The sequence below is a fragment of the Lynx rufus genome, unplaced genomic scaffold, assembly GCF_022079265.1.
Source record: "Lynx rufus isolate CCGP_SWC_20201006 ecotype Redwood Valley unplaced genomic scaffold, mLynRuf1.p SCAF_23, whole genome shotgun sequence".
NCBI classification, from domain to species: domain Eukaryota; kingdom Metazoa; phylum Chordata; class Mammalia; order Carnivora; family Felidae; genus Lynx; species Lynx rufus.
Window position 1 is genome coordinate 5,786,885 of NW_025814838.1, and position 23,516 is coordinate 5,810,400.

A 23,516-nucleotide genomic window follows, 5' to 3' on the forward strand; every position below is an offset into this window, starting at 1 on the left:
ATCAAAACCACAATGAGATACCACCTCACACCTGTCAGAATGGCTAACATTAACAACTCAGGCAACAACAGATGTTGGCGAGGATGTGGAGAAAGAGGATCTCTTCTGCACTGCTGGTGGGAATGCAAACTGGTGCAGTCACTCTGGAAAAAAGTATGGAGGTTCCTCAAAAAATGAAAAATAGAACTACTGTACAACCCAGCAATTGCACTATTAGGCATTTATCCAAGGGATACAGGTGTGCTGTTTTGAAGGGACACATGCACTCCAATGTTTATAGCAGCACTATCAACAATAGCCAAAGTATGGAAAGAGCCCAATATATATATATATATATACACACACAATATATATATACACACACACATACATACATACAATGCAGTGTTACTTGGCAATCAAAAACAATGAAATCTTGCCATTTGCAACTACGTGGATGGAACTGGAGGGTATTATGCTAAGTGAAATTAGTCAGAGAAAGACAAATATCATATGACTTCACTCATATGAGGACTTTAAGAGACAAAACAAATGAACATAAGGGAAGGGAAGCCAAAATAATATAAAAACAGGGAGGGGTACAAAACATAAGAGACTCTTAAATATGGAGAACAAACAGAGGGTTACTGGAGGAGTTGTGGGAGGCGAGATGGGCTAAATGGGTAAGGGGCACTAAGGACTCCTGAAATCATTGTTGGATGTAAATTTAAAAAATTTGGATGTAAATTAAAAAAATACAAAAAATAAATTAAAAAAACAAAACAAAACAAAAACACAAAGCACTATCACATCTTACAGTAATGGAGCCTGGCTCTCCCTGTTTGCTGATAATTTCTGATCCTACTTTTGTGGTGGGAGACTGGGAGGCATTTACATGGTTTAAAACTGATGTTTGATCCTCTTATTAAGGCTTCGTTCTATCTCTTCTTTAAGTAGGCTTCATGCCCAGCACAGAGTCCAACATGGGGCTTAAACTCACAACCCTGAGATGAAGACCTGAGCTGAGATCAAAAGTTGGATGCTTAACCGACTGAGCCACCCAGGTACCCCGAGGCTTATCTTTTTTTTTTTTTTTATTGGACTCTTAGTGGAGTAGCTGGCTTGGTATATCTGCTTTTTTCTCTGTGTATCCTTTTATATATTGTAGTCACCTTCAACTCAGGAGGGGTCAGTGCCCCTTGAAGGTGGTTGTGTCTTTCAGGAAGGTGTACTGACAGTTGTTTTAATTCAATAAATGCTTCCTGTGTGCCTACTATGTGCAAAGCTTACCACTTTGCAGGACACAAAGATATGGTTCCTATCCTCCAAGGAGCCCATAACATAGTAGGGGGCATTTCATTACTACATTTGGCTGTAAACACTGGAAACTCACTGGAGACAGTTTAAAAAATTGGGAGATTTTGTATAAAGATACGGTGGCATTTCAAGGAACCTTAGGGCAAAGACACAATCAGGCCTTAGCAAGGAATTGAAGCCAGGAAATAAAAGTCATCAGGGGCCTTGCCAGTCACTTTATTTTTCATCTCAGCCTCTTTTTCTTATTATTTTGTTTTTGTTGTTGTTATTGTTGAGAAAAACCATTTTGCCTTCTCTATTCTGCAATCCTTAAGATAAAACCTGGATATAGAGTTTTTACATCATCTCTACTCAAGAGACCCAGACTGAAGTGGGAAATTTTAGTCCCAATTCCAAATTTCCAGGAGAGCAAATGATTGGTCTGTCTTGTTTCATGTGCCATTTCTTGGCCCAACCAGTTGTGGTCATGGAGAGAGGATTGTGTGCTACAAACATGGCTATCGGGACCACCGCTGGGAGCTGAGGAAGGGAGGAAAGATCTTGAGGTAGGAGGAATTTCTGTAACGTCTTAAATGACTACTACAAAAAGTCCATGTAATTCACATTTGGAGCCACTCCATGACGCCCAGATATTCAACAGTAAAACAGGATCACAAATGAGAAGACAACATGGCAGGATTGGGGGACTCTTGGAGCACTCTGATAGAAGTGGTACTGGGCTAAGTGTCAGTGATACCAAACCAGCCTCACCTTTTGTCTATGCCCTTATTCCAAGGGCAAAAGGTTAAAAGAGAAAAATTTTTCTAGACTTACCTGAGGTAAAGGTCAAGGAGGATGGTGGAAACCAAGCTGACTCAGCCTGGGTAGTATAGTTTCTGCTGTCTTATAATTTCTCCTTGATGTTTCCACATGGTCTAGTTATTCGTTTTTCTACTGTTAGATTCAACTTCATGCAAAAAAGCATTGAAAATGACATGTGGCTATAAAGCACACCTTCCCATTATTATTGAAACTCTAGTCTTACCAACATTTAGGCAACTGAAGCCCCCTGGTCTCACTTGCTCACGGCCAAGTGCTTGCAAGTTCGATTCCCACTATACACACAGGTGACGGGACAGTGGGTGGTGGAACGGGGGCGGTGGGGGGGGGGAGAGGGATGGCAGGGACGCAGCATCCTGATATTACAAAGAGAACAGCTAAGATATACCGTCTAGAGTTCATGAAAGGAGAACCAGAGGTTGAGGCATGTTATTGAGAGTTACAAAGATAACAGAGGAACTAAAAATATCCTACAACTGTATTTGGGGTGAAGCAATTTGAACTAAGACAAAAACACAACTTGGTTGCCTTCTGGGGAGAGGGACAGGAGTGAGACCAGTCCCTTGGGACTGGTCACGTAGGGCCTTGCATCCTATTGGATTAAAAATCTTGTGCATGTATCCTTTGAAAAATGTTTAGTCAATTAGAAAATAAATGAAAACAGTATGCAGCTAGCTGCCACCTGCCCATCTCTCTCAGCCACCTCCTGCTTTATCAGTATAGAAATGCCAGGTGTTTCCTGTGACTCATCTGTCTATTCCCCGTGCCTGGAATGCTCTTCCCTGAGATAGCCTTTTTATATAAAAAAAACACATTTATTTTGAAATAATTTTGAATTTACATAAAAGTTGCTGCCACCAGATGTTCTCCTGGTTCAATCCCTCACTTCATTCATATCTCAGCTCAAATGTCACCTTCTCAGAGAGTCCTTTTTTAACTGCTCTCTCTAAAATGACACCCCGTGCTTCTCTCTGTCCTCTTACTCTTTTCTCTTTCTCCATAGCATTTATTAATATCTGACATTATTCTATGTATATATACACATATGTCCATATGCATGTATATATGCTTTTATGTTTATTGCCATCTCCCCCAACTAGAGCAAAAGAATCCTGAGAGGACAGGTGCTTTGTCTTGTTCACATTTAAATTAGAAGACCCTGGAACAGTGCCCAGAATATAGTAGGCACTCAATTAGCATTTGATTAATCAATTAATTGCATAAAGAATCATTACATTTCACACACTGCAACAGGCGCTGGAAAGTCAGTAACAATAAGCAAGACAGACATGTTATTAATCGTCTGGAACTCTCAGTCTACTGGAGAGGACAGGGGTAATTGAACAAATCAGAGTAATTGTAGTAGATGCTGCCGGTACCCCCCAGAAGCCCAGATCCCCTTTACTGGGTTGGTGCATTTTTACCCCCAATCTTGATCTCTTTAGCCCCTCTACCTGCTCTCAGCTGCCTCTTCTTGGGAGAATTGCTCTCAGCCAATAGGAGCCCGCCCCCCCCCCCCCCCCCCCGCCAAGGAACTTCGAGGCCCTTCCTCAGGGACAGCCTGCAGTCAGCCAGTGGCTGAAACAAGGGAGCAAAAGGCAGCCCTCTTGCCAGAGGGACAACTCTGTGGCACAGGTGATGCTCCAGAGTCCTCCGTGGGCCAGGCCAAGGCTAGACTTCACCTGGGGCCATGCCCTTGTTTAACTTTGTCCCCTTTCTCTGTGGTTCTCAAACTTTTAGTGTGCATCAGAATTGCTTTAGAGACTGACCACACAACATATTATCACTGAGTTCCATCCCCAGAGCTTCTAGGGTGGTTCTTGAAATTTTTCATTTGGAGTAAGTTCCCAGGTGATGCTGATGGTGCTCCTCTGAGAAATCACAAGTGGAGAATCACTGCCTTCCTAATGCTGCTCCCCATGCTCCCTTACAGGTTTCCCCCAAAGATTACTCCTTCTATAAATCACATGTATCTGAATCCCTGCCTCAGGCTCTGCTTCCAGGAAACTCTTCCTAAGAAAACAAGGAGGGCCGTCAAGGGGTCTGTGAGGGGAAGTGCAGGTCAGGGACAATTAGTGTTGTCGAGGGTCATGGAAGAAGGCTTCACAGAGGACGTTCCATGTAACCTGAACCCTTAGGGATGGGTAGCCAAGTGAAGAGCAGGGGAAACTGTGTTCCGTGCACTGGACTAGCATGTGCAAAGGATGGTGCATTAATGAACTTGAGGGAGTGAAAGATGTTTAGTGTGGCAAGTGTATAATGTGGGGTCAGCGTGGTCGACCCTTCATGCTTGAATATTGTACATAGATAAGATGCTTGGCCATGAACACTCTTCAAGAAAATATTCGAAGCCGATTAGCTTTTTGGAGGAACAATATTGCCAACTGATTCCCAAGCTTGATATGTAGCAACCTGTGAATATTAAACCTTGAAACAAGTAAATCCCAGGGGCGCCTGGGTGGCTCTGTCGGTTAAGCGGCCGACTTCGGCTCAGGTCTTGATTTCGTGGTCCATGAGTTCGAGCTCCGCGTCGGGCTCTGTGCTGACAGCTCAGAGCCTGGAGCCTGTTTCAGATTCTGTGTCTCCCTCTCTCTGACCCTTCCCCGTTCATGCTCTGTCTCTCTCTCAAAAATAAATAAATGTTAAAAAAATTAAAAAAAACCACACAAGTAAATCCTGAAAAGATCCTTGAGCCCAGTTGGGAGCTGGTCATCCCCCATTCCACCTAAGACAAGTCCAGGAAGAGAGATGGACAGAGGAGCATCTCCCAGAGGGCAGAGAGAAGGGTGGTGGAAAGCACTAAATAAAGGAGTTCTCCCTGCTCACTAGGAAACTTCTTTCATTCTCAGGAAAGGGGAATTTTTGTTATTCCTACCCAGTTGGATTAGATGGTGTCTATGGACCTTGACTGCTGCGGGTACCTCGGTCTCTGCTTTCAAAAGGAGTTCTTCTTCCAGGCCAGGACTGCTTATCTACAACCTTCTTATTACATGACAAAAATAGATTCAATTTATTTCATCCCTTTTTGAGTTTAGCAGATGAACATAAATCCCAATTTATACAGATGACAAGAAGTGAAATTAGACAAGTAGTCTATTGGTCATGAAGTTTCTAGTCAGTTGACAGAAACCCAGCTCCAAGCATAAAAGACAAATGAAAGCAATCAATCAGTGCACGTGACTGCAAAGTAGATATGCCCGTGGGTGGCTGGACCTGGGACCTGCATCTTCCTCTCAGCCCTGTCTCCCTCTAGACAGGTCCATTCTTAGATGGGCTGTCTTCTCAACTACCAAGAACTCCTGGCTTGCATCCTCCCAACTGAGTAACCCTAGAAGAAAGAGAACATTTCTCCATCAACAGTTATAGTAAAGGTCTTGGGACAGGTTTCTCAGTGACTCATTTTGTTCATAACCACCTGAGTCAATCATTGTGGCCAGGAAATGAGATTCACTGATTTTCAAGTCTGGGCTATCTTTTTGTCCCTGAACACACAAGAAGGATGATCAGCCTCACCTTAATTCATGTGGCCTGAGAGTGGGATAAGGGGCTGACTCTTTAGGGGAAATCAAGGTGGTGTCCGCAGAAGGATAAGTAGATGATGAGTTGTAAAAGCTGACAGATGTTCATGGTGCTCTACAGATAAAAAGATGCCAGATCATGCAGGGTCTTTTAGCCATGTTAGATCATTCAACAGATTATCTCCTAAGAGCCACTGGTTTACCAAGTCCTGCTGTAGCTACTGAAGATACAGCAATGAGCAGTACAGATTCTCTGCCCCTAAGGAACTTCCATTCTAGGTGAGAGAGACAGCCAGTGAACACGTAACCCAACAAAAAAGGCAGGTAGTGATAAGGCTGCAAAGGATACAGAATCAAGTAATCTAATGGGATATGACTGGTGTTGGCAGCAGAGGAAGGACCACACTAGGTAGCATGGTTGGTGGGAGGGGGGGCGTTCTGAGGAGGTGACTAAGTTGAGAAAAGTCAGCGGTAGAGGAGTCAGCCCTAAAAGGATCTAGAGCAAATGCCCACAGGAGAGGGGTTTTCAGATGCAGAATCCCTGAAATGAGCATGAATGTGGCTCGCTGAAGAACAGAAAGGATAGTGTGGTGGGAATCTTATGCACAAGACAAAAACTCATAGCAAAGTGAGGTCAGGGAGGTGGGCTGGGGTCAGATTATGCAGAACAGGGGCCAGGGTAAACTGGTTTTCTTCAACAGTGTAAAGCCACTGCATGATTTCAGACAGGGAGTAAAATTATTTGATCTATACTTTGGAAATTTCACTCTGCCCACTGAGTGGGTAGACTCTACAGGGGCAAGAGTAAAGGTCTGGAGACAAATTAGGAAGCTATTTCTTTTCTTTTTTTTAATTTTTATTTATTTTTGAGACAGAGAGAGAGAGAGAGAGACAGAGCATGAGTGGGGGAGGGGCAGAGAGAGAGGGAGACAGAATCCAAAGCAGGTTCCAGACTCTGTCTGCACAGAGCCTGACGTGGGGCTCAAACTCACAAACCTTGAGATCGTGACCTGAGCCGAAGTCAGACATTTGACTGAGCCACCCAAGTGCCCCAGGAAGCTATTTCATTAACTCAAGCTAGACATATTGGCATCTCAGACTAGGGTTGCTAAGGATTGTGACTTTTTCCTGAGGGCAGTGGGGAATTGGGATGTTTTAGCAGGGAATGATGTTTTCAGGGTTTTTTGTGTGTGTTTTTTTTGGGGGGGGGTTGTGTGTGTGCATGCATGCGCATGTGTGTATGTGTGTTACATCGGAGCTTTGGCTGTACTCCATGGAATAGAAATTACAGCAGAGACCAGGACGATAACAAGAAAGTAGCAGTCATTTGGCCCCAAGCTTCTCCAGGACATTTGCTCTCCTTCCCACCTTCTAGGCTGAGGTATGTGGAAGGAGGGCATTGTCTTTTCCTCAAGACCTCGCTAAGGAAATCAGACTTGGGGGTAGGGGGTAGAGACAAACTTAGCCAGAAAAGTTAGGAGAAAGAGCCTTTCTTCTTCTCTCATCCTAAACTGGTTTTGGGGACAGAAGCTTACCTCTATAGAAGCACCAAACATTGTAACTTGGTTGACATCTGACAGAATTGGTGGAGAGTATGGGTTTGGAGTCTGTTGAAACCTGGATTCAAGTCCTAATTGCATTACTTGCTCTATGACCTTGAGAAAACTACTGAATCCTCTGTGCCACTCTTTCCTTGTAAATACAATGATAGGACCTGTGTCTTTGGTCCATGTGATCTCCTTATTATATAATAAGGATTATATATGACATTACACATAAAGGCTTAATACAGTGCCTGGCATATATGAAGTGCTCAATAAATGTCAGCTGTAGCTATAAATAAAGTGATGATGCCAAAGAAGCCCGTCCTCTTAACGAGATTAGTTTTAATCTGCCACCTTCAGAATAACAAACGGGTGACTATTACATGGTTAATCACTTTCCATGAGAATTCTGTGCTAGGAAAGCAAAATGACCCAAGAGGCACTTAGAGATTCAAAAGGTGTCTTTATTGAGAGGTAGGATTAACACCTCAATAGACAACTAAGAGGCACAACATCCTTTTGGATACCTTCCTAAAATCAGTGGAACAGGATGTGGTTTAGGACTATTCCTATGGCTTGGAATGTTGGCCAAAGTCCTAAGGCTAAAAACAACAAGCACGAAATAGTTCCACATCTGGAGCCACAGAGCTGCCAAGCAACTCCCCCAGGGTCTTGAAGAGATGGCCAGATAGGTTCTACAGCTCTGCCTCTGATAACTCCCATCTAGACTCTATGGACTGAAGAGTAGGACTCAATGAGGTAGGGGAAATAAGAGGGCCTGGGGGAGAAAGGTGCTTTGGTTCTTTTTGTCCCAACCCCATGGTGGAGGAGGGGATGGTTCTTACCCACCAAACCAGTCAACTCATGAGAGAGATTATGGATACGCCAGAGGGGAGGCTGAAACCTCATTCCCTGGCCAGTGCTTGCTGAGACGTGGATGCTCTAGGCTGGCACCTGAAACTAAGTGTGGGCTGGAGCAGAGCCCCAGGAGGGAGCACATGAGACAGACTAACAAGTGTCACCCATGAACGCGTGAACATAGAGAGGTGCCTGGTTCCTGCCTGGAGAATGGCGAAGGCAAGAGGCTGGCTGGAGCAGCTCTCCCATTATAGGGTGAGGAGAGAGGGCACCAGAAAGGCAGTCTGGACTATCAGGGTGTCGTGAGGCATCGATGCACTGAGTGCCGCACCGGTACTGAAGAAAATCACTGAGCTCAAACTCTCTTCATAGGACCATTCACACAAGAGATCAGCATTCGGGAGAGCAGCACTTGAGATCAGCAGCTACAAGAGACCCGCTTGTGGCACCGTCTAAGTAAGGCGACTCTTGACTCTTGCCCTCTGCCTACCACTCCTTCCCCATCCTCAGCCCCAGAGGAGGAGGAGGAGCAGAGAAGGACCTCCTAGCCTCCTCTCCCACTGCAGAGGCCCAGCACTGGCAGCCAGGCTGGACCTGGAGAGAGAGAAAGGCTTTGGATTGAATGCGAGGTTGGGGTTTTGACTTTGATGGAACTGGACCTAAAAACCCTTTCATTATGCAAAAATTCCAAATATGCATAAAGGCAGGGAGGAAAGTATAATGAATGAAGGCCCCTGTGCTACGTGCCACACGCTGCAGCAGTTACTGGCATATGGCCCAACTTGTCTCATCTCTATGTCCCATCACTGTCCCTCCTCACTGAATTATTTTGAAGAAGGCCCCAGATATCATATTGTTTCTGGGTTGGGCTTTTGACTGCCTACGAATGAGTCCTAATTACAAAACTCAGGTTCTTTTTTTTTTTTTTAATTTTTTTTTTTAACGTTTATTTATTTTGGAGACAGAGAGAGACAGAGCATGAACGGGGGAGGGTCAGAGAGAGGGGGAGACACAGAATCCGAAACAGGCTCCAGGCTCTGAGCTAGTCAGCACAGAGCCCGACGCGGGGCTCGAACGCACGGACCGCGAGATCATGACTTGAGCCGAAGTCAGCCGCTTAACCGACTGAGCCACCCAGGCGCCCCAAACTCAGGTTCTTAACATTGAGAGTGACCAGGAGCCCCTGGGTTCCGTCTGTTGCTTCCTTTTATGTTCTAGAACATAAAGAACATAAAGTTCCATGGATGCAGAGACTTTTTCCTTTTTACTCACTGCTCTATCCCCATACTTAAAAAAATATTTTTTAATGTTTATTTTTTAGAGAGAGAGACAGAGACAGAGAGTGTGAGTGGGGGAGGGGCAGAGAGAGAGGAGGACAGAGGATCCGAAGTAGGCTCTGCACTGTCAGCACACAGCCTGACGTGGGGCTCAAACTCACGAACTGTGAGATCACAGCCTGAGCTGAAGTCCAGTGCTCAACCGACTGAGCCATCCAGGAGCCCCAAGCCCCCTGGTTTAGAACCAAACACAGACATGGAAGTATGGATTCAACTTCTGTCAGTTTGCCCAAACGTATGATCTCATTCATGAAACCAAGTGGGCCCATGGCCATTCTTTGGCTAATTTTTCAGTTTTCCCCGCTGTGTTGTATTGCACTCAGATCTTTTGAATCTTCTTTTGGAATCAATTTTTTGGCCATCTATATTTTCCTATAATATAACCTAGTTCATCAAAATTTTCTAATTTCCTAGTCTGTATTTAGTTATGCATAATATTTTCTTGCATGTTTCATTTATTTTCCTTAGTGGTAATTCTCTTATTCTTTTTTTTTCTTGATTTCTCTTGTTCTTAATGGTTCCTTGTCTCCCTTCTTCTTGATCAGATTAATTTAAGATTTCCTTTTTTTCTTATTGATCCCCAATACCCACCAAAGATCCACTTTTGAATTTTGTCTCATCCATATCATATTGGGTGTAAGTGTTTTAAAGTTTCAAATATATGCATGGCAGCCTTCCATAATTGTTGACAGAGAGATAGCTTTACCTCTCTTTAAAAAATAGGTAAATCTGTATATAACTATATATACTGTGCATACATACATATGTGTATACACATACATACATATATGTTTTTATGTATAAACTTATATATACATACGTATCTATTTTTTTAAACAATTTTTTAAAAGTAGGCTTAATGCCCAGCGCAGAACCCAATATGGGACTTGAACTACAGCCCTGAGATCAAGACCTGATCTGAGATCAAGAGTCAGACACTTAACTGACTGAGCTACCCAAGCATCCCCATACACATCAATTAAAAAAAAGGGGGGTATTGGGGCACCTGGGTGGCTGAGTAGGTTAAGCATCCAACTTTGGCTCAGGTCACAATCTCATGGTTTGTGGGTTTAAGCCCTGAGTCGGGCTCTGTGCTGACAGTTTAGAGCCTGGAGCCTGCTTCAGATTCTGTGTCTCCCTCTCTCTCTGCCCCTCCCCTGCTTGCTCTCTCTCTCTCTCAAAAATAAACATTAAAAAATTAAATAAAATAATAAAATAAAAATAAAAAAATGGGTATCTGGAAGGTAGGAGGGCCAGATAGATATTAGATACGTGATCAAGTGATCAAGTTTCCTTTGTCCCCAGAAGTTTCCTTTGTCCCCAGAAGTCTAGATTGTTTATTAGTCTCAATTAACTTTTAAATTACTTTATACTCTTTAATCAATCTGGAATTCACACTGATGTATAGTGTGAGATGAAAATTTAATTTTGCTTTATTTATTCCTCCCCCCCAAATATTAATCAACTGTCCCACTGTCATTTATTGAATATTTTTCTTTCTTGCCTTTGTGTGGCTGCTTTTATTATCTAATAAAGTCAGGTACATGAAAGATTATCTCAGTACCATCTGCTCTATTCCATTGATCTATGTTTCAGTACTTACACACACTATGCTCTTTTCATCTTTGAAACTTTATAGTCCATTTTAGTATCTGTATTCAGTGTGTCCCTTAATTATGTTTCACTTTCAAGTCTTTTGGCCATTTACTTACCTGGTTGAATTTTAGAGTTATTTTGTCAAATTCTCTTCCTCCCCACCAAAGGAAAAGAAGTACAACAAATAAAAATTAGGAGTATGGGGATATTTGTTAGGATTGCATCAAACCTATGTATTTGTTTAGGAAGAACTGACATTATGAAATAATTATTCTTTAATTCCATTCATCTGATCTTGTTTCAAATTCCCTGGATGATTTTTCTTCACATATGCTGCTTCTTGTTCTGTTCATCCTCATTTTAAAAGGGAAGAAATTGGGGCGCCTGGGTGGTTCGGTCGGTTAAACATTTGACTTCGGCTCATCTCAGGTCATGATCTCATGGTTCCTGAGTTTGAGCCCTGCTTTGGGCTCCCTGCTGTCAGTGCAGAGTCTGCTTCGGATCCACTGTCTCCCTCTGTCTCTGCCCCTCCCTCAATCTCTCTCTCAAAAAAAAAAATTAAAAATTAAAAAAAAAAAGATACAAGGGAAGAAATTGAGTGTTGCCTGAGATTACACGGCTAGTACGCAGTAGAGGCTGGATTTGAACCCACATCCATCTGATGGGGGAGCCTGCCCTCTTAATAATCACTATGCTCCTTTATTTAAGATTATATTATACTAGGAAAGAATGCTAATGACTGTTTTCCAGAGAAGTATCAATTTCATCAAGATTTTCTGGTGTTCCAGCATGAATTGCACATTGCACTTTTAATTAATAATTTTTTAAATTAATTAATGGAAACTATTGTGGCTACCCTCTCATTCCCATGCCCCTGGCCCACTCTCTCATCCTGAATTCAGAACCTTATGATTTGGGCTTTTCCACACGCGGGTTCGTCAAGCCCCTGTTGCGTGAGTCGAGAGAATTCTCGCTCAGGATAGAGTGCTCTGGTCAGGCCAAGCAGTTCAAGTCTCGGATCCCAAGGGTCTGGTGTTCAGTTCAAGTTCAGGGTTACAAGGTCCAACTGTATGCCCTTTGGCCAACGCTGAGTAGTTTCCTGGCCTACGTGTCGCCCCCTCAGGTGGGTCCATGGAACAGCCAGAAATGCCACTTCTTTAGAAATTAACCAGATCCTGTCACTACCCAATGAAAAAGCAAAAACTTCCACATTTCCCATGTTTCTTAGAACAGACCTATGTTCTCTTTACCTTGGTCAACAGGGCCGTGTGAAGTCTGGCCTCACCTCCCTCTTTGTCTTCATCTCGCACCCTGTTTTCTTTTGTTCACTTCGAGGCTGGTGTCTTTATTTTGCTTCTTGAATGTGCCAGGTCCTTCGCCCAACCCTGGCTCCCCTCTGGGTGTTTCTGCTGCCCGGGATGCACATCCCACAAAGGCCACTTCCTCGGAGGGGATTGAAGGCAGCTCTTTGGCTCCTACCAGCCTCACTGCTCTTCCCAGCAAGGCTCACACAGCAATGCTGTTATTTATTGACTCGCTTGCTTGTCTGTTTCCTTACCACCCGCCTGCCGCCCTGGAGTCCGCATGCACGAAGTCTTCTCCGCAGTGTCTCCAGAGTCCAGCACAGTGTGGGGCACATGGTAGGAGCTCAATTCATACACGTTGGACCGGGAATCCATGACAACCTGGTCTTGCGGCATCCTAGCTGTGCGCCTCTGGACAACTTAACTCCTTGAGTACAGTTCTGAACCTGAAAAACTGACAATACCGTGGGGATGTTTTGGGAAAGAAAGAAAGAAAGAAAGAAAGAAAGAAAGAAAGAAAGAAAGAAAGAAAGAAAGAAAGAAAGAGAAAGAAAGAAAGAAGGAAGGAAGGAAGGAAGGAAGGAAGGAAAGAAAGAGAGAGAGAGAGAGAGAGAGAAAGAAAGAAAGAAAGAAAGGTGAAGCCCTTAACTCTCCATGTGGCACACACAAAGCTCTCAAGAAGCGCTAGCACAAATCACCACCACCCCACCATCATCATCATCACAATTAATTAATAAAAGCGCTGTGACAGAAGCAGGCAGAGAGTGGCCCAGATGAGATTTTGTAGGATTGGAATCTATTCAGTTTGGAGCAAAATCATACAAGTCAAACAGCTCATTGCTATTTTATTTATTCATTTTTTGCCAGGGCCCAAAGACTGATAATTTTTTACAGGAACTAATTCACCCTGACTGTTGCTCACACCAGCCATTTATTATTACCTCTCACAGTTCTGGGAACTGACCTGGGACCAGCTGTGTGGTGCCGTTCAGAGTCCTTCCCTGGTTGCAGTTAGTTGGTGGCTGGGGCTCGATTCATCCCAGGGGCTTCCCCACTCACGTGTCGATGCTGGCCGTGGGCTGGGACCTCAGCAGGATTCTTCGAGGGAGCACCCACACGTGGCCTCTGCGTGGCCGGGCTTCCTGACAGCATGGCAGGTGGGGCCCAAGAGCGGGCATCCCAGGACATGAAGCCAGGTGGACACTCTGTAGCTTTTTCTAGCCTAGCCTTGGGAATCACAAGGCATTACTTCTGCCACATTCTATTTGTGAGAAGCAGCCCAAACTCAAAGGGAGGGGGTTAGTCTCTACCTTTGGGTGGGTGACGAGTCAAAGAATTTGTGGACATGTTTAAGACCACCAAACTAGCCCTAATGAGAGAAAACTGGGGTATGGATCAGATGATTCTTTTTCTTTTTTACTTTTTATTTTAGAGAGAGAGAGAGAGAGAGAGAGAGAGCGTGTGTACAAGAGCAATGGAGAGGGGTAGCGGGAGAGAGAGAATCTGAAGCAGGCTCCACACTTAGTGCAGAGCCTGATGTGGAGCTGGATCCCATGACTCTGGAAGCATGACCTGAGCCAAAATCAAGAGTCGGTCACTCGACCCACTAAGCCACCCAGGCGCCTTGATTCTTTAATCATCAGCAGAAATAAATACAGTTGTCAAGTGGCTCCAAACATTCACGTCAGCTCTCTCTCCCGGTAGGCATTACGGTTATTATGTTGGAGCGCTAGGTTTGTACCCACCGAGGTTCAAATTCTGGCTCTGCCACCATTAGCCTGGAGACTCTAGGCGAGTTTGCTGGCCTCTCCAGGAAGCGGATGTGATAACAGCAGAAGCACAACGAGCATCGGCACACGGGAGATTCACTATCTCTACTGTCACAGGCACTCCAACCGGGCAGAGGCACACTCCTTCCAAAGGAGGGGACAAGCGTGAGGGTCCCTTTGCCCTCAGCCAGGTCCCTTGGGGACTTGAATTCCACGCTTCTTACCGTTCATGCGGCTCTCAAGTGAGCCCCTCTAAAGGCTGGGTTCCAGGTGCTGGGGTGGGTGGTCATGGCAACAGCCCCGTCGCAGCCGGCGCGTGGCCAGGGACTCAGATTTGCCAGTGTGGGCGCAAACACTCTCTCCCCAGAAAAGCTGCTTGAAGGCATAGACTAGGGGAAGGGAAGGTTAAAAATAAAGAGTGGTCATGTTCGGTTTTGAAATTAAGGAAAGCCTGGACTCAAAGGCCCTTTGATTCTCTTGCTTTGGGAGAGGCAGGCTGTTGATGGAGGCATCATGGAGCTTCCTTCCCTAGAGCTTTAATCCGTGGGAACATGTCGAACCGAACGACTGCACTTCCTGGCTCACAGCTGGGGTCTCCTCTGGAACATTCATGTTTCAGTTGCTTTTCAAGGTTTGTGAACTGGCAGCCCTCGTCCTCAATTTGTCTGAGAGATTTTGAATTTTCAAGCTTGAATGTTGTCGCAGTGGGCACTTACTCTCCAGTTGTTCCCTACCCTCCCTGTTATCTGTGTCCAGACAGCTCGTTTACATCTAATGTTTTCTTGGCTCCAACAGTCATCCAAGTTTGGTTTTGATCCCGCTTCCTTTGGCTTTCGTTTTCCTGCTCTCCCAATGCCAGTAAAACATACCTGTATGAAGTGCCCATGGCGTTGCCAGAACTGTGCTCGGTACTAATCAGCTATAACCTCAGTTACTATCCTGGAAACCCTGCCACGGAGGTGATCTCCACTCCACGGAGAAAGCAGCCAAGAATCAGAGGGATTCGTCGATTTACCCAAAATGACAAGGTTTATAAAAGTGACAAGACTGGTGTTTGAATCTAGGTGGTAGCAGTCAGGTGTTTTTAGTTGTAAGTGACAAAGAAATCCACTTCAAATGGGCTTAATTTAAGAAAAAAAATAATGTGATTGATTGTCTCTAATAGTGTATGTCCGGGTCCAGGGGCTCAAACTCGATCTCCCAGTTCTGGCTTCCTCTATCCGGCATCATTTTCAGACCAGCCCTATCCTTGTGACAAGACGGCCTCTAGCAATCTCCTAGCCAACAGCCTACCCTCTCACCAACCCTAGTAAAAAAGAAAAAAGAAAAAAAGAAAAAAAAAGAGCTTTTTTTTCCCTCCAGTAGGCTTTTTTTTTTTTTTTTTTTAAACACCCAGGACACGATGACTCTGGTAAGAATCAAATCCCATAATCATCTCAGAACTGATCTTGAGGCCAGAGGTATACAGTGGACTTAGGTCACATCTTCATGCTTGAAGCCTCGGTGGGTTAGCCCCACCTGAACCGAAGTGACGGAAAATGAGGGATGCACTGTATCGCAGGGAATATTGGTGTGCTCTTTTTTTCCAGAAGGGAAAAATGTCCAGTACCTATGCTAGCAAAGACGTTTATGGACTTTCTCATAGGCCTCAGAGGTATTGAGAACCTTCCACTAAGAGTGAATATGTAAGCACATTAGGGACTAGATGGATCTGTGCCTATAATCTTAGCATCTAGAAGGTGACTTTATAATATGAGCTTATAGAGGACACCTGTTGTTGGCATCTCCTAGAACCCATTCCCCTCAGTCTTTTAAAAATTAAAAGACCATTTTCTTCTGGAAAACCACCTATCTCCCATGTAATCCAAGGAGACTGCCTCTTATCTCCACACTATTCCAAGGGCAAACATGTGACCCAGGCTTGAAAAATCTGATATTTATCTCCCTGGTGAGGATAATTAAATTAGAGATGGATATTCAAACCAAGCCAGAAAAACTCCATCCTAACACTTTCATGGGGACCATTGGAAAAAAAGAAATTCTCCTTCCACTCGTATTGCTAAGCTCTGGGGGTAGTGACTGGAGCTTCCAGGGGCAACCAAGAAAATGAACTACGGAGAAAATTAGATGAAGGTAGAGAGGGACAGCTTTCTGATATTGTATGAGTCCCTGGATCCGTTTGTACCCGAAGCCAGACAACCCAAGGCTTATTTGGTTATCGAAACAAAGAGATCATGTCTCTCTTTTTTTCTTTTAATGACTCCACTTTGAGGTGGCTTTTGCCACTTGTAAACCTAAAAGCACATACAAGTGCAATCCCCAGGCAGGAATTGCCCTCCAGGAGGGAACAAGGCGGAAGGACACTCTTCACATTTAGCCAGAGGGAAAGGGAGGGCAGATGGCCCTCTTGTTTTAGGCTGCGGGGTGTCTGAGGGCTGGGGCTCATCCCTAGTGAGGCTCTGTCCTAAACCTTGACCCCTTAGGCACTGCCCGCCTCTGTGGACTTCTTTTTGGAAATTCCCTGGAAGTTATTCCATGGCTGATTAGCAATAGTGATACTAATACCGTTTCCATTGATTTCATCTTTTTTAGCAGAAGTTGTTCTGGAAGAAACAAACTCCTGAACATTTAACGTGGGGCTGAAGCACGCAGGCAGTAGGGTCTGAAAGATCTGCATTCAAGCCCTCATTTGATCACTTACCAGCTGTTTGACCTTATTCAAGTTCCTTGGAAACTCAAGATTCTGCTTTATCGTCCATAAAAATGGGTTGAATGATAACATCCAGCTCCTGCGGTTTATATGAGGCTAATGTGGACTTCGCCTTGGTGAGAACCTAGTGAAAACGCAATAAAAGCTAGTTGTTGTCATCATTATGAAGCAAACTGCATTTCCCCCAAAACGTTCAGTTTTGTGAGTAGTTCAATTAGAAATCTCTCCCTTTGAGGGGCACCTGGATGGCTCAGTTGGTTAAGCATCTGACTCCTGATTTCAGCTCAGGTCATGATCCCATGGTTCATGGGATTGAGCCCCAAGTTGGGTTCTGTGCTGCAAGTGTGGACTCTCTCTTCCTCTCTCTCTGCTCCTCCCCCCTCTCAAAATAAATAAATAAACACTGAAAAAAAGAGAGAAATCTCTCCCATTGCTCTGTTCTTTCTTGCGCATGGGCATTTTGGTAGTGGATGTAACTAGAGGTGATGGGTATTATCGAAGATTTATGAACAGAGTGCAGTTAAGACTTAGACTTAGGAACCTATCCTCTTTTGTGGCTGGGTGGACTTGGACAAAAGGCTCCATCTCTTTGTGACTCAGTTTCCACATAAAATGGGGATGATGGAAATTAGTATCTGTCTCTTTGGAATTAAGTAAATTAATATTTGTAGAGTGTTTAGAAGAGCGACTGGAACATGGTACATGCTCTATGAAGGCTGGTCATCAACTATGCATTTAATGTGGTGCCACATCAAATGGAAACATGGCTCAGTGGCCAAGCACTGACTTCTGGTAGACACCAGCAACTCTGGGAACGTGCTAAGGCTTTGCTGAGTTCCCATTGCTTGGGTCCTCCTGTGGTCTTGCTAATCTCAACATCCCTCAGCAATGCACATTTTGGTGACAGCTCTGGCCATGCCGACATTGTGTGTGGGCTTTAGAAAAATTTTATGTGATTCATCACAAAATTTTTTTTTAATGTTTATTTATTTTGAGAGAGATAGAGGGAGTGAGCGGGGGAGGGGCAGAGAGAGAGGGAGAGAGAGAACCCCAAGCAGGCTCTGCGGCTGTCAGTGCAGATCCCGACGCGGGGCTCGATCCCACGAACTGTGAGATCATGACCTGAGTCAAAACCAAGAGTTGGACGTTTAACCGACTGAGCCACCCAGGTGCCCCTCATCACAATTCTTTTTTCTTTTTTTCCCTCATCACAAATTTTTAAAGGCAGCCGGCATTCAAAATCTGGCTCTTCCACCTGCTGTCTTATCTAGGGCAAGTTCCTTAACCTCTGAGCTTTCAGCTTCCTCCTCTGTAAAATGGCAAAACTAATGGTCTCTACCTTGTAGGGTTGTTGTGAGGGTCAAGTGAGTTATTACGGTAAAGCCCCAGGATAGGGCTTGACACGCTGTAAATGTTAAATTACTATAGTATTTACATTATTATAATACGTTATTATAATAGCGTCCAGTTAATGAGTTCTGCAAATTAAAGGCCCCCCAAATACCCTCAGCATTCTTTTAAAAGGGCTGAAAATATGTGTCCATTGATTTTGTACATTAGAGGTTTCAAGCTTGTGGCCTGCTTCAAATAAGTATCCAATGGGCATATTTTATTTGCATAGTCTAGAGGTTCAAAAAATTAGAATTCGTGGCCCATATTTTAAAATCAGGATGTTTTAAAAAATAAAAAAATAAAAATAAAATCAGGATGTTTTACATAAAAATCCAGACTTCCAGCTTTTCTGGAGGAATGGGAAAATATGGCATTACCGGCCTGTATTCCCGCACATTGTCTCTGGGAGAGGACACCACAGTGGTTGCTCACATCAGACAGGACAAGGTACTCTTCCAGTCAAGAACTCTTGGCTCACAACACTTGTGATTTTCCCCCCTGGAATGCTTCATGCACTTGGCTTATCTGCCTGGCTCCTGTAATAAGGAAAATAATAGCTAACACATATACAAAACATACCATATTTCAGGCACTGTCTTATTTGATCACCACAACAATCCTAAGGGAGAAGTATTAGTATTGTCCCTCACCTTAAGGATGGGAAGTCATGGCTAAGGAAGTTCCCAAGGTTATGAGCGCACCATTTCACTTTTCTCTAGAATAACCCCTTTATTCTAACCTAGGTAAAGTTTTCTGCAGTTGTATCAGTGAGATGGGAACATGGTCCAAGAGTGTCGATATTCAGTTGTCATGGTCATGTTGGCCAAGAGGGCTTAGTCATGGATGTCTAAGGTCATAACTTAGGGAATTAACTGCCTAATTTCCCCATTGCCCTCAACGTCACCAGACTCATCTCTGATACCCGAGGACAGTCCTACTCAGAATAGAAGCTCCTATCAGAAACCATTGCACTTGAAGTGAGTGTGACCTCCCAACTCAGCCCTGTGCTGTAGGGCATGGAGGAACAAAGCTACCCACAGAAGTTGGTCCATTCTGCTCATCTTTGACACCCCTTCCTAGATGGCTGTACTCACTTCCCAAATGTGCCTAGAATCAAATGAAGATGACACACCCCTATACTGAATGCATTACCCACCTTTCTTTATTAAACCTGTGTCCTTTTTTTTTTTTTAAATGTTAACTTACTTATTTTGAGAGAGAGAGAGGAGGGAAAGCATGAGCAGGGCAGGGAGAGAGAGAGAGAGAATGAGAGAGAGAGAGAGAGAGAGAGAGAGAGAATGAGAGAGAGAGAGAGAGAGAATGAGAGAGAGAGAGAGAGAGGGAATATCCTAAGCAGGCTCCATGCTGTCAGCACAGAACCCGATGCAGGGCTTGAACTCATGAACCGTGAGATCATGACCTGAGCCGAAATCAAGAATCAGATGCTTAACCGACTCAGCCACCCAGGTGTCCCCTGTGTCCCTTTTTGATAAACATAAAAATCTCACCAAGGCCAGGAGATATCCATAGGCTTTCATCCCAGAGCCTGTGATTCTCGATTGAGAAATTTCTCCATTTCCTACACCGTCCTTTCAGCAAGACTTGGTCTGGCTTTTCTTCCTGAAATCTGTATTATAGAAACAAGACACCTTATTTCCCTTTTCTGGTCCTACAATTATGTAATAATATTTGAAGATGTTGTTTCAAAATACGACTCACCCTTTCTTCCAAACCCTGGAGAATCACTGATCTCTGAGTGATTCTCCTGGATATTTAAGAGGATATCTTTATCCAAATGGTAGCTTTGGAGATAATGCCTGACAACTGCTATCAAATGCTTAACATTTGAAAATAAATTCACAAAACACAGAAGATGAACAGATGGTCTGTGAGTTTTGTCCATTCTCTGTAGCTTTCCACCACTCTCTGCTGCATCAGACATAAAGGAGTTGGAGCCAGCCCCAGGTGGGTGTACTTTGAGGGGGAGGTGAGCGGTCCCCGGGCCTGAACCATACAGAGCAACAGCTGTCTTCAGGGGCCCTGCACGAGGGCTACGCCCACAGAGGTGGGGGGTCCTTGCTCCTGGTTCCTGCCGGTGGGGACAGCGCGAATGGGGAAGGGGCTTAAAGTCATCCGGTCCTCTGGTTGCTAGGACGGCCTTCTTAGTTTCTTTTCATCTTGTTCCCCGGACAATTAGGAGTGAGATTTCACCCCTGCCTGTGCTTGCCTGGGGCGCCCCACATTGGAAGGTGTGCTTCCAGAATCCAGTTTGGTCGATTTACTGGCATCTGGGTCAGACTGTAGGCTACAATCTTGTCCACGCTAGGTGTATCAATTTCTTGGGGTTGCTGGAACAGATGACTACAACCTAGATGGCTTAAAACAGTAGAAATTTATCCTGATCGAATTATCCTCTTAAAACAATAGAGATAGGCAGTTCTGGAGGCCAGAAGGCTAAAATCAAGCGGTGGGTAGGGCTGCGCTCTCTCTGGAAGCTCAAAGGCTCAAAGGGAGACTCTGCTCCTCACCCCTTCCAGCCGCTGGCAGCTGGCAGTATTCCTTGTCTTGCGGCCACATCTGCACCCCAGCTCCCCCTTTGTGTGCCTGTGTTGGCTCCCTTTGCCTCTCTCTCTGATAAAGATAGCAGTGACGGTGTTGTGGCCCACGCTGGTAATACAGGGTAACTTTTCATCTGAAGATCCTCAGTGTACTCACACCTGCAAAGACCCTTTTCCCCAAGGGTAAAAGCTAGAAAAGGTGACCTTTACAAAGTCCAGGGTTAGGACTGGAAATCTCAGGGCGGTCATTCTTTGACTTACTACATCAGACCAGAGCCTTAGTCTTATCCTTCTTCTCCTCCATTCCAGTCCTGGCCTCTTCCTTTCAGAACAGTCATACAGACCCTGGCGGTTCCTACAAAGTCTGATCCTGGGATGGCTGAAAAAGCACCCTACTGGGAATCAGTAGAACCAGTTTGGTTGGATAGTCTGAGAATCAATCACTTTTTCCTCTTATCTCTTCAGGGATAGCAGTCAAGGTCAAGTGCACCTCTGCTTGCTCACTGCTCTATTGGAATGGTCTCTGTTGATCTTCCTTCTCTTCCCCCAACTCGTGCACTCGTGTTCTCTAAGGTAGATCAGATGTTATCCCTTTGTTGAGAGTCTCTGTAGAAAGACAGAATAAGGGCCCTTCAGAGACGTCCATGTTCCAATCCCTCAGACCTGTGAGCACGTTCCCTCACATGGCAAAAGGGACTTTGAGGATGTGTTAAGCATTGTGAGTTGGGAATATTATCCTGGGTTATCCAGGTGGGTCCAAAGTAATCACACTGGGGACAGTCACAGACAGAAAAGGAGACATGACAACACACACAGAGGTTGGAGTGATGTGTTTTTTGTTTTTTGTTTTTAATGTTTATTTATTTTTGAGAGAGACAGAGACAGAGCATGAGTGGGGGAGGGGCAGAGAGAGAGAGAGAGAGAGAGAGAGAGAGAGAGACAGAATCCAAAGCAGGCTCTAGGCTCTGAGTTGTCAGCACAGAGCCCGATGCAGGGCTTAAACTCACGAACCACAAGATCATGACCTAAGCCGAAGTCGGATGCTCAACTGACTGAGCCACCTAGGCGCCCTGGAGTGATGTGTTTTGAAGGTGACAAGAGGCCATAAGCTAAGGAAATGCAGTAGCCTCTAGAAAGTGAAAAAGACAAGGAAACAGATTCTCCCCTAGAGCCTCCAGAAGGAATCTGTTCTTCTCACACCTTGATCAGTAAGACTGATTTTGGACTTCAGGCCTCCAGAACTGTAAGATAACAAATGTGTGTTGTGTTAAGCCAGTTTGTGATCATTTGTTACAGCCACATCAGAGGGAATGAATATGGTGTCCACGGGATTCTCACTGGACTTCGAACAAAGTCAAGCTTCTCACCAAGGTTGACAAATGCCTACCAGATCTGTCCCCTGCCTTCCTCTCTGGCTTTGTCTCTACCACTTTGCCCGGTTCTTACTATTCTCCCTGTGCTGGTCTTCAGCAGGCCAGGCCTCACGCTCTGGCCTTCGCTGTCCCCTCTGTCTGCAATGCTTTGCTCTGGCTCCTTGTCACTCAGATAAAACTAGCACCTTCTCACGGAGGCCTTTCTTGAGCATTTGGGTTAAATAGCTGACAATCCAACCATCCCATCCCTGCCAGTCTTTATTTATTTTTTTTCCTAGCACTTGCTGCCATCTGCAATCATGTTATTCACTGTTTAACATGAATCCCTCCTGGAGCATCAGCTGCATGAGAATAGGGCCCATGTTTTGTTCCCATCTGGATCAGTCATTGGTCCTAAAGAAGGATTTATCAAAGGAATGAATGAATGAAAGATATTCTTTCATTTTCAGCTCTAATAATTTCTCTCTGCAGTCATGGACTGTTTGACATAGCTTCAGCCTTTGTAGCATAAGAGCAAATCACCCTCAAGCCCAGGTTTGAGGCGGGAGATGATAGAGGATGGGATCTGGAGGCCTTTTCTGCTTGTGCCTTTCTTCAATCAGTTTCCTCTCCCTTAAAATATTTTTAAATATTTCCCCCTTTCCCCCTTCTTCCCTGTAAGCCCTCCTCTGGGTTCTGTCTACTTACAACCAGTGGCACTTCTCAAGGATAATCTTGGGGTCAGATACCTTCAGGGGCTCCTCCACTAAAGTTGCCATGGTTGCTTTTGGCCTTCTGCTGCTTAACTAGGGCAGTGATGTGAATCTGATGCTGCTCATGTTTAGGGGCTCAAGGAAAACTCCTCTATTTTGAGACTAAGGGCCTTTAGTTCTTGTGGGCTTACATAAATGATGATTTCTGTTCCATTCACAAGGGGCCTGAGTCTTTTGATCCCAGGAATAAGTCGTTTCCATTTGGATACATGATGTCAGTCTGCTTACCCACAGCAGCTCAGAAACTCTCGGTCAGGGGAAGGATGACCATAGTGCCTCCTCCCACCCTCCACTTTACCTCAAGGGGGAGTGTTGATCTGATCCATCAAGATCGTGCACATGCATTAGACACAGTGCTAAGACCCCTTTTCTCTCCCATACTCCACCCTGTATTATGTCTCTTAGAGGAAACCTTTTCCATCCACGTGGTAGGCAGGTTCTCACATGGCTCTCACTAAGTCTCTGCCTTGCCTATTTATGCCTTGTATAGTCTCTTCTCCTTAAGCATGGGCTGGACCTAGTAACTTGAATGGAACTTCCAGCTTAGAGGTATTATCGCTATACTGTCTTTTTAGCTGGTACACTTTGAAAAGCAAGATGACATTTTGGAAGAGTGCATATGGTAAGGAACTGAGGGCAGCCTCCAGCTAGGAACCACTGAGGAATTGAAGCTGTCAGTCAAATTCCTCA

General features: G+C 44.7%; 1 long non-coding RNA gene across 1 annotated transcript; it reads right to left on the reverse strand.

Moving 5' to 3' along the window:
• Window positions 1-11,562: 11,562 nt before the first annotated feature.
• LOC124518058 (uncharacterized) lies at window positions 11,563-21,468 on the reverse strand. Its single transcript, XR_006963611.1, has 6 exons — window positions 19,863-21,468; window positions 19,652-19,770; window positions 18,521-18,679; window positions 16,743-16,875; window positions 14,266-14,430; window positions 11,563-12,726 (listed from the first exon to the last, which is right to left on the reverse strand). It is a non-coding gene; the product is annotated as an uncharacterized LOC124518058 (long non-coding RNA).
• Between the last annotated feature and the right edge of the window lie 2,048 nt (window positions 21,469-23,516).